Source organism: Lithobates pipiens, unplaced genomic scaffold, assembly GCF_037356315.1.
Source record: "Lithobates pipiens isolate NorthernLeopardFrog02 unplaced genomic scaffold, aLitPip1_a1.2 Scaffold_1, whole genome shotgun sequence".
NCBI lineage: Eukaryota > Metazoa > Chordata > Amphibia > Anura > Ranidae > Lithobates > Lithobates pipiens.
In genome coordinates, this window is record NW_027507685.1 from 232,890,110 (window position 1) to 232,901,915 (window position 11,806).

Consider the following 11,806-nt stretch of genomic DNA (forward strand, 5'->3'; position numbering starts at 1 on the left):
GGGCAAAAAGGATTTCCCCGATGGGGCTTTTTGGCAGCTCAATAGCAAAGTCAAGTACCTTTTATCATAGTTGTGTATAAAAGGATTGATTTATTCAAAAAATGTCCAATGTCATAGTGTGGTTCAATACAATGTATACAGTATATCATCTGGTTCAAAGAATACACATTACATATTCCACAACCCAATAAAACAAACATGTATAGTTACACATTGTTGTATTACATAGTATTGTATAGTAATTGAGCCCCGACGCGTTTCGACTAGCATATGGTCTCTTCAGGGGGACAGTTGGATCTGGAAGAATTTACATGAATTCAAAGTTAAAAAAACGTGTCAATGTAGATAACATTTAGGTGAGCCAATGGTGGTATATTTACCCCTCAAGAGTGGAATGGGTATTCCTATCACCCAAGATTCTAAAAGTCGCTTAAGGAATCCGAGAGGTCTCTGATGTTCGCCCCCGTCTCCCCAGGGAGAAAGGAAGACCACCCCGAAGGACTTACAAGGAGCCACACTGTTCATGCCCCTGGAGGGACGGAGGAGACTGCGCCTGCAATCAACACCCAATAGCAGTCTTTTAGTAATTGCGTAAAATAAGGTAAATAAGCCCATAGCGGTTTCACCAGAGTATCATTATGTTATAAATAATTATATATAGATGTATAAATAAAGAGGGTTATCCAGTAATAATTTGGCACGGTATCATGTATGTCCCGTAAACATACTAACTTAGTCAGTATTAAAGGATGGTGTGCTTAAAAGAAAAAAGCATATTAATGTAATAGAAATATATTAATGATATTCGTAGCAGTGATGGTACATAGTGAAGTGTAAGTTATGAGGGTGATTGTGTATGAGTGGATTGGTACGAGCAACAAGTGCTGTATATGTGAAATAATGATACGACTAAAACAAAAAACAAAACTTGCATGCTGTGAAAAAGAACTAAAAATAAATAAAAGAATGAGTGGTAAATGCTAAGCACTTGAACATAAATGTGACAATGTGAGTGTAGTGGTGTAAATGTCATCGTGGTAGAAATAAAGTATACCTATGCAGTGTGGAAGTCCGTATGGACTTGTAAATTGTTAAAACTTGTGACGGTTGTTTGTTAGTACAGTTCCACATACACATATTTCTTATACACAGAATGCACATTTATATATTTTGGTTTGCTTTTTTCAATTGGCTTTTCTTTGTCTAAATTGACTGCTTGGCAACACATGTTGGGATCCAATCACAATTGTTTTCCAGCTGTCTGCAATTGCTTTATCAATTAATTCATCGTGTGATATGCACTTTTTGGGCTATATATTTGATGTTTGTTTTAGAGATAGCCAGCGATGAGTAAGCACTGATTCCAGTGGGAAACGCGTCAGTATTTTTGTACCCTTTTCCTTTTACTGTGGATAATTTGATGTGACCCTCGATTTTTAATAAAAACAGGATTTTAAGTCTTTCTGGTGTGCGGCTATCCAGAATTTTTTCCTGCTATTGCCTGCCTATTAAAAAGGTTCAGGCGTTAGATTTTCGATGCATCTGTCCCCTACAATGCATCGGAGCCTCAGCTGGTGGTTGATACCCGAAAATCTGCGGAAAGGAAAATCCCTTTTACCAGTTACCTAGACAGTGGTAACAGATGCCAGTCTTTCGGGTTGGGGGGCAGTCCTGCAACAGTCGACTGTCCAAGGCAGATGGTCCAAGACCAAGAGGGCCTTACCCATCAACATTCTGGAGATCCGTGCAGCGTATATCTAGCCCTAAAAGCCTGGACACTCGGGTTGCCCTGTCAGGATCCAGTCCGACAATGCCACAGCAGTGGCTTATATCAATCACCAAGGGGGCACCAAGAGTCGTGCAGCTCAGGGAGAAGTAAACCAGATCTTAATCTGGGCACAAAGACATGTGCCATGCATATCGGCAGTCTTCATTCTGGAGGTAGAGACCTGGCAGGCAGACTACTTGAGCCGCCAGCAGTTAGTCCCTGGGGAATAGTCTCTTCACCCAGACGTCTTCTTGGCCATATGCCAGAGATGGGGGGGGTTCCGGATGTAGGTTTCTTTGCGTCCAGTTTCAACAACAAGGTTGACAACTTTGTGTCAAGAATGAGGGATCCTCTTGCATGCGGGACATATGCGTTGGAAACTCCATGGCATCAGTTCTCTCTGATTTATGCGTTCCCTCTTATTCTGCTACTGCCAAGACTTCTTTTCAGGATCAGGCAGGAAAATAATCGGTGCTTCTGGTGGCCCAGAAGAGCTTGGTCCAGACCTGCTATCCCAGGGACCGGTATTCCATCCTTCCTTACAAATACAAAATTTAACGGTTTGGATATTGAAACCCACTTTCTGAAGAATCGTGGGCCCTGTGATATCTACCTTGATTAATGCAAGAAAGCCATAGCCTTATCGGTTCTGTTTCAACGTCCACTTGCTTCACATTCTTTGGTCCGAAGCTTTATACAAGGGGTAACGTGCCTTAATCCTCCAGTTAGGGTTCCTCTGAACCCCTGGGATTTGAATTTGGTTCTGTCAGCTTTACAGAAGCAGCCTTTTGAACCGATACATCAAATTCCCTTAGTTCTGTTGACAAGGAAATACATTTTCCTGGTGGCCATTTCTTCTGCCAGAAGAGTATCGAATTAGCGGCCCTCTCTTGTAAAGAACCGTATCTGATAATGCACAAGTATAGAGTGGCGTTACACCCTCATCCTAGTTTTCTACCGAAGGTGGTCTCAGGTTTTCATCTAAACCAAGATATTGTTCTGCCTTCCTTTTTTCTAAATTTCTGCGCTATGGAAGAGAAGTCACTACATTCTTTGGATGTAGGGAGAGCAGTCAAAGCCTATCTGGAAGCAACTGCTCAGGTTCGCAAAACGGATGTTTTGTTCCTATTGCCAGAGGGTCCTAAGAGAGGACAGGCAGTATCGAAATCTACCATTGCTAAATGGATTTGACAAGTAATTGTTCAAGCTTATGGTTTGAAGCAAAAGATTCAATTTTCAGATCAAGGCTCACTCCAATAGGGCTATTAGTGCTTTGTGGGTGGTGCATCACCAGGCCTCCATGGCTCAAATCTGCAAGGCCGCAACCTGGTCATCAGTCCATACATTCACCAAATTTTATCAGGTGGATGTGAGAAGGCATGAAGACATCGCCTTTGGGGTGTAGTGTGCTGCAGGCTGTGGTACAGGGTCCTCAGGTCTGATTACATCCTATGTTGTGTGGTTCCCCTCCCCTCAGATAGCATTGCTCTGGGACATCCCATCAGTAATTACTGAGTCTCTGTCCCGTGATGTACAGGAAAGAAAATAGGATTTTTATAACAGCTTACCTGTAAAATCCTTTTCTTTAGAGGTACATCACGGGACACAGAGGTCCCCCCCCTCTTCTAATACACTTATATTGCTTTGCTACAAAACTGAGGTACCTCCAGTAGGGGGAGGGGTTATATGGGGGATTGAACTTCCTGTCTAATCACCTAGTGATACCCTATAACCCATCAGTAATTACTGAGTCTCTGTGTCCCGTGATGTACCTCTAAAAAAAAAAGGATTTTACAGATAAGCTGTTATAAAAATCCTATTTTTGCAAAAGCGTTCGATACAGTTCCACACACACGTGTGGTCTACAGGTTTGGAAATATCAGTTTGTAAATGGATAGAAAACTGCCTAAAAGACAGAATTCAGAGAGTAGTGGTTAATGATTCTTACTCTGAATGGTCTAAGGTACTGATGGCGAACCTTGGCACCCCAGATGTTTTGGAACTACATCTCCCATGATGCTCATGTACTCTGCAGTGTAGTGGAGCATCATGGGAAATGTAGTTCCAAAATATCTGGGGTGCCAAGGTTCGCCATGCCTGGTCTAATGTTATCAGTGGTGTGCCCCAAGGTTCAGTGCTGGAACCCTGACTTTTTAATATCTTTATAAAGGATATTGGGTCTGGGATCAAAAGTAACATTTCCGTCTTTGCAGATGACACCATGCTATGCAGTGGAATAACCTCCTTACAGGATGTCTCCAATTTACAAGCCGACCTCAATGCTCTGTCTAATTGGGCGACTATGTGGCAGATGAGGTTTAATGTTGATAAATGTAAAGTTATGCACTTGGGGGCTAAGAATATGCATGTATCATACATGCTAGGGGGAGTACAACTGGGGGGATCCATAGTGGAGAAGGATCTGGGGGTTTTGGTAAATCATAAACTCAATAATAGCATGCAATGCCAAGCTGCGGTTTCCAAAGCGAGCAAAGTCCTTTCTTGTATTGAGAGGTATGGACTCCAGAGAGAGAGATATTTTGCCCCTGTTCAAATCATTAGTAAGACCTCATCTGGAATATGCAGTTCAGTTTTGGGCACCAGTTTTCAAAAAGGATATCGGGGAACTGAAGAAAGTGCAGAGAAGGGAAACCAAACTGATAAGAGGCATGGAGGAACTCAGCTATGAGGAAAGATTAGAGGAACTGAATTTATTCACTCTTGATAAGAGGAGATTAACCACTTGCCGACCGCTGCACGACGATGTACGTCCTATTTTTGAAGAGGGATATCTCGGTAACGGCAGCAGCTGCTGCCACAACCGAGATATCCATCTCTTCAGGCAGCGGTCGGCTGTACGATAACGGTGGTCTCCGCGGCAGATTCGCCGCGAGATCACCGCTATCGGCGGCGGGAGAGGTGCCACTCCCCCCTCCCGCCGCCCTCCCGCACCTTTCGCCGCTTACCGGAGCCGTCGGTAGTGGCGGAGGCGATCGGGTCCTTTCATCTGCTGGGCATAGAGACAAGTGAGGCTAAGATGGCCCCCACTCGTCTCTATACCATAGGAGGGCGGAAGCGATGTCAAAACGTCACTTCCGCCCATACCTCTTAAAGGTATTATTTTTTTAAATGTCAGATTTTCTTTTCTTTTTGTTGCATTTTAGCCCAAATATGAGATCTGAGGACTTTTTGAACCCAGATCTCATTTAAGAGGACCTGTCATGCTTTTTTCTATTACAAGGGATGTTTACATTCCTTGTAATAGGAATAAAAGTGATCCATTTTTTTTTTAAAACAGTGTAAAAATAAATAAAATCAATTAAAATAAATAAGAATTTTTTTTTTTTTAAAAACACCCCGTCACGACGAGCTTGCGCACAGAAGCGAGCGCATACGTGAGTAGCGCCCGCATATGAAAATGGTGGTCAAACCACACATGTGAGGTATTGCCACGATCAGTAGAGCGAGAGCAATAATTCTAGCCCTAGACCTCCTCTGTAACGCAAAAAAGGCAACCTGTAGAATTTTTTAAATGTCGTTTATGGAGATTTTTGAGGCTAAAAGTTTGACGCCATTCCACGAGCGGGCGCAATTTTGAAGCGTGACATGTTGGGTATCAATTTACTCGGCATACCATTATCTTTCACAATATAAAAAAAAATTGGGCTAATTTTACTGTTGTCTTATTTTTTTTTATTCAAAAAAGTGAATTTTTTCCAAAAAAAGTGTGCTTTTAAGACCGCTGCACAAATATGGTGTGAAAAAAAGTATTTCAATGACCGCCATTTTATTCTCTAGAGTGTTAGAAAAAAAAACAATATAAAATGTTTGGGGGTTCTAAGTAATTTTCTAGCAAAAAAAACTGTTTTAAACATGTAAACACCAAGTCTGAAAAAGAGGTCTGGTCCTTAAGTGGTTAAGGGGGGATATGATCAACATGTACAAATATATAACGGGTCCATATAGTGAACTTGGTGTTGAGTTATTCACTTTACAGTCAACAAAGAGGACAATGGGGCACTCTTTACATCTAGAGGAAAAGAGATTTCATCTTCAAATACGGAAAGGTTTCTTCACAGTAAGAGCTGTGAAAATGTGGAATAGAATCCCTGCAGAGGTGATTCTGGCCAGCTCAGTAGATTGCTTTAAGAAGGGCCTGGATTATTTCCTAAGTGTACATAATATAACTGGGTACTAACATTTATAGGTAAAGTTCAGGGAAAGTCTGATTGCCTCTCGGGGGATCAGGAAGGAATTTTTTCACCTGCTTTAGCATATTGGTTCATGCTCTGCTGTTTTTTTTTTTTTTTTGCTTTCCTCTGGTTCAACTGTGGGTATAGAATTGAGTACACAGGCTGCTAATAACAGATTTGCCAAGGGGTGCGGAAAGAGCGGCAGCTTTACTGGCATCTCTGGAGGAGCTGGAACAGCAGGATATAGTGTCACGAGTCCCACCTGGGGAGATAGGCAGAGGGTTTTATTCCCATATTTTTGTGGTCCGGAAGCCCTCAGGGAAATTCAGGCTCATTTTGAACCTGAAACTCCTGAATCTATCAATCTCTTACAAGAGGTTTCGGATGGACTCAATTTTTTCTCCATAGATCCAAGAGAAGCCTAACTGTATATTCCAGTTGCGGAGGACAGTCAGAGATTCCTCAGACTGGCAGTAAGGTCAGGGGAGGAAATAGTACATCTTCAATTTCAAGCCCCCCCTTTGGGCTATCCTCTTCTGCCCGGATATTAACCAAAGTGATAGTGGAGGCTCTGGCTTTTCTGCGACTTCGGGGAATCGCAGTAGTCGCATACCTGGATGACCTGCTCCTCTTTTCTCCTTCGCCGGAGCAGCTGGTACAGGATTTGCAGGTAGCAAGGAGTGTGCTGGAACATCTGGGATGGCTCTTAAATTTGGAGAAATCCAACCTTGTTCCATACCAGAGGGTTACGTTCCTAGGTTACATTCTGCACTCAGCAGAGTGTTCCTTCCAGAAGAGAGTTTGCAAAATAGACAAAGCTTTGGCAGTTCTACAATACAATCAACAGATCTCCATAAGAAAGGCCATGTCAGCTTTGGGTCTACTGGCATCTACCCTCCCAGCAGTAAGGTGGGCAGGATTGCACTTCTGTCCTTTGCAGCTGTTCATCTTGGACGTTTGGGAGAGCACTCAGAGGTCCTTGGACTCAACGGTTCTCATTCGAATATGGGTAAAGAGGTCCCTGTGGTGGTGGAGGAAGGCAGCAAATGTATCGCAGGGTCTGGAATAGGTACTGCCAGTATCCAAGGTCGTCACAACAGGCTCAGGTTGGACAGGTTGGGGAGCATACCTGGGGACATGTCTGGCACAGGGATCCTGGGGAGTCTAGAACGCGGGGAAGTCCTCGAACTGGAGAGAGCTGAAGGCCATCTTCCTGGCTCTCAGAGCTTTTCAGCAGGAGCTCCAGGGACATCATGTCCAGGTCCGCTCAGACAATTTGTCAGCAGTTGCTTACATCAACCGATGTAAGGGGCACCAGAAGCAGCTTTCTTTGGGCTCTGACAGAAGCAATATTCAACTGGGCCAAGGTCAGATTGCTCTTACTGTCTGCAGTACACTTGAAAGGGAAATGAAATCAGATGGCAGACTTTCTCAGCAGGAGGAAGCTGAGGGAGGGCGACTGGGTCCTGAGTCAAGTCATCTACAGCAGTGGTCATCAACCCTGTCCTCAGGGCCCACTGACAGGCCAGGTTTGCAAGATAACTGAAATACATCACAGGTGATATCAATTACTGCTCAGTGATTGCAGTATTCTAGTCTGCATCTCTCCAGAGTCATATATAAAACCTGGCCTGTTAGTGGGCCCCGAGGACAGGGTTGATGACCACTGATCTACAGGATGATTGTCCAGAAGTGGGGGGGGGGGGGGGTCCCATGTGTGGACCTTTTTTCTTCAAGGGAGAACACAAAAATTTCCCTCTTCTTTTCTCTGAACCGCTGGGATGGGGAAATAGGGGTGGGTGCTTTCTTATGCCGCGTACACACGGGCAGACTGTATGGCCTACTTAGTCCGCCGAAACACATTTCAGCGGACAGTCCGCTCGTGTGTGGGCTTCAGCGGACTTTTTAAGCGTGCAGTCTGGCGTACTAAGTATTTCGGAATTTCCGTAATACTGTCCGTCATACTTTGGTTTCAGCGGACAATCCGCTCGTGAGTAGGCTAGTTCGACCGACTAAGAATGGCGCATGCTCAGAAAGGATTTACACGGCAGAAGGTTGCATTGCTGTGTATTGGACTTCCTATTTCTAGTCCCGTCGTACGTGCTGTACGCGTCATCGCGCAAGCTTTCGACGGACTGTTTGTGCATCTGTGTGTGGTCAAGTCCGTTCATTCGAAAGTATGACGGACTGTCTGTCGGATTGCATGATGGACTAAGTAGGCCATACAATCCGCCCGTGTGTACGCGGCTTTAGAGCTGGCATTTTTCCAAGTGTTATGGCTTCCACCCTCAGGTTCCATTGCTGCTGCCCTCAGGTGGAGAGGGGGAATCTGGCAGCCTGGCTACTGAAGAGGAGATGCTGAAAAGTAAGAGGTTTGCCGAAAAGTTGGTAGCGACTCTTCTATATTCAACGAAAGAAGAGACTTGCAAGATTTATTTGAAAGTCTGGAAGAAATTCAATTCTTGGTGCGCGGAGAGCTCCTTTTAGAGTTTGTAGTCCAGTAGCAGTGCTGGAGTTACTACAGAGTGGGGCAGATAAGGGATTGGCCCTCAGTACTCTTAAGGGTCAGGTTTCTACTTTAAGTGTATTTCTTGAACAACAATTAGCAGTGAATCCTTGGATTTCCAGGTTCTTTAAAGCTTTAAGTAAGCAGAGACCAGTCAGCGCCCATCCTTTTCCGGTCGGGAATCTCTCCCTAGTATTGCAGGCTCTTACAGGTGATCCTTTTGAGCCTATTGAGTCTTGTATGGTGACATTTTTAACCCTCAAGACTGTTTTTTGGTGGCAATCACTACCGCAACGAGGGTTAATGAGCAAGAAGCCCTCTCAAGGAGGGCACCTTTTTTTCAGGTGTTTCTGGATCTGATTATTTTTAAAACCGATCCGGCATTTTTGCCAAAGGTGGCTTCAAAATTTCATAGGAGCCAGGAAATCTGCTTATCCACTTTTTGTTCAAATCTTGTGAGGGAACAGAAGCACATCTTCCACAGGTTAGATGTCAGGAGATGTGTATTAAAATACTTAGAGCTTACGGATCAATTTAAGAGATCCGATTCCTTTTTTGTTTCTTTTTCTGGGGCTAGAAAGTGGTCAAGAGCTTCCAGACATACTATAGCCAGCTGGTTGAGGTTGGCTATCAGTCAGGCCTATATAGCAAAAGGGGTGGAGGTCCCAGAAGGTATTAGGGCTCATTCCACTAGGGCCATGGCAACATCACAAGCAGAGTGGGCTGGTGCTACACCCAAACAGATCTGCAGGGCAGCAATGGGGTCAAGTTTTAAGACTTTCGTTAAGCACTACAGACTGGACTTGTCTGCTCAGGACCTGGCCTTTGGGCATAAAGTCCTACAAGCAGTAGTCCCACCCTAGGGTAAGTGCTCACCTATCCTCTCAAGTGTGCTGTCCTGAAAGAGGAAAAGGGGGAAAATCGAAGTTACTTACCGGTAATGTTTTTTCCAAGAGTCTTTCAGGACAGCACCGGTACCCACCCAAATCATTTTTTGCCACCAGGACGCAAGAGCATCAGGACTATGAAGGTTGGTATGATGTGTTCTTGTGTCCCTAGACTGGCCAGAGGTTCTCGTGGAAAAACTGATGGGCTGGAGGGATGGCGTGGCTTTAAACTCTGGTGGAGGCGGTGTTTCCTGAGAAGGGAGGAGCCGAGGTCTCTCAAGTGTGCTGTCCTGAAAGACTCTTGGAAAAAAACGTTACCGGTACGTAACTTCGATTTTTGGGCAGATACAACCTATTCCCTTGGTAATTTTTTGACAGGGAAACAATTTTTTTCTGGTAACCATATCTGCTGCAAGAACGGTATCGGAATTGGCTGCTCTTTCTGGTAAAGAGCCATATTTTTATTATTCAAGGATTAAGGTAGTATTGCCTCCTCATCCTAACTTTTTACCAAAGGTAATAGCAGGTTTTTATCTAAACCAGAATACTTTCTACCTTCATTTTTCCAGAACCCAGTTCTATGGAAGAAAAATCACTACACTCTTGATGTGGTGAGAGCAGTCAAAGTCTACTTGAGACGACTGCTCAGATTTGGAAAACTGATGTTTTGTTCATGTTGCCTAAAGGTCCTAAAAGGACAGGCAGCATTGAAATCTACTATTTCTAAATGGATTTGACAAGTAATCATTCAAGCTTATGGTTTAAAGTGGTAGTTCTACCCTTTCTAATCAAAGCACACTAGGGCTGTTAGTGCTTTGTGGGTAGTGAATCACCAAGCCTCCATGGCTCAATTCTGCAAGGCCGCAACGTGGTCTTCAATCCATACTTTACCAGATTCTATCTGGTGGATGTAAAAAGACATGAGGATATTGCCTTTGGGCGGAGTGTACTGCAGGCAGCAGTATAAATCCTCTGATCTCATGGTGCCCTACTTTGGTTGCGTCTCCCTCCCCTCAGTTGGCATTGCTCTGGGACATCCTGCATAGTAATTACTATGCCTCTGTGTCCCGTGATGTACGATGAAAGAAAATAGGATTTTTATAACAGCTTACCTGTAAAATCCTTTTTTTAAGTACATCATGGGACACAGAGGTCCCACACCTCTTTCTAGTATACACGTGTATTACTTTGCTACAAAACTGAGATACTCCCTGATAGCACACCCTGGACCCTGAACCCCGAACCCTGGGTCTGCGGGCAGCTTATTGGAATCTGGGAGCCCCCTTTAATAAGGGGGCCCCCGGGTACCGGCTACCCACCTTATGTGAATGAGTATGGGGTACCATTCACCTGTGGAAAAAATGTACAAAAAAAAACACAACACACAAGGGTTAAAATAGTTTATTGCACAGCTCTGGAGGTCTTCCGTCTTCGGGGGTCTTCTCGCCGGACTCCTCCGCTAGCAAGAGCTTTCTTCTTTGCCGCCGCTCTCTTCTTCCGACTTTGGGGGTCTTGTACCCCTCTTCGATTCTTCTTGCCGGGCCACCACTTCTGTTGCCGTCTTCTGTTCTTCTCTTCAGATGTTGCCTCGTCGCTCTCTCCGCTCACAATGACGGGACACGCGGTGTGCGGCGACTTATATAGGGACATCACCGGATGATGTCCCCGCCTATTATGATGTCACAGTCCCAGCATCCTCTGGGAGAAGGCGCGGTGGCCCGGCAAGAAGAACCGAAAAGGGGGACAAGACCCCCGAAGTCGGAAGAAGAGGGCGGCGGCGAAGAAGAAAGACAGGCTCCTCCGCTAGCAAAAGAGCTAGCAGAAGATAGCGGAGGAGTCCGGCGAGAAGACCCCCGAAGACGGAAGACCCCCGGAGCTGTGCAATAAACTATTTTAACCCTTGTGTTTTGTGTTTTTTTTGTACATTTTTTCCACAGGTGAATGGGTAGGGGTACATTGTACCCCATACTCATTCACATAGGGTGGGGGGCCGGTATCCAGGGGCCCCCTTATTAAAGGGGGCTGCCGGATTCCGATAAGCCCCCCGCCCGCAGACCCCGACAACCAACGGCCAGGGTTGTCGGGAAGAGGCCCTTGCCCTCATCAACATGGGGACAACGTGCTTGGGGGGGGGGGGGGGGGGCGCGCGCCCCCCCGTCCCCCCTTCCCCAAGGCACCCCCATGTTGAGGGCACGCGACCTGGCACGGCTCAGGAGGGCGGGGGCTGGCTCGCTCGTCCCCACCCCCTTTCCTGGCCGGCCGGGTAACGTGCTCGGACAAGGGTCTGATGTGGACCTGGGGGGGGACCCCCACGCCAGTTTTTCGGGGTAGGGATTCCCCTTTAAGTCCATACCAGGTGACGGGGCCAGCGACGCCTCCTTCGCTGGCCCCGGCTACCTGGAGACGCGCTCAAAATGAGCGGACTTTTCTCTGGGCGGGAAAAATATGTTCA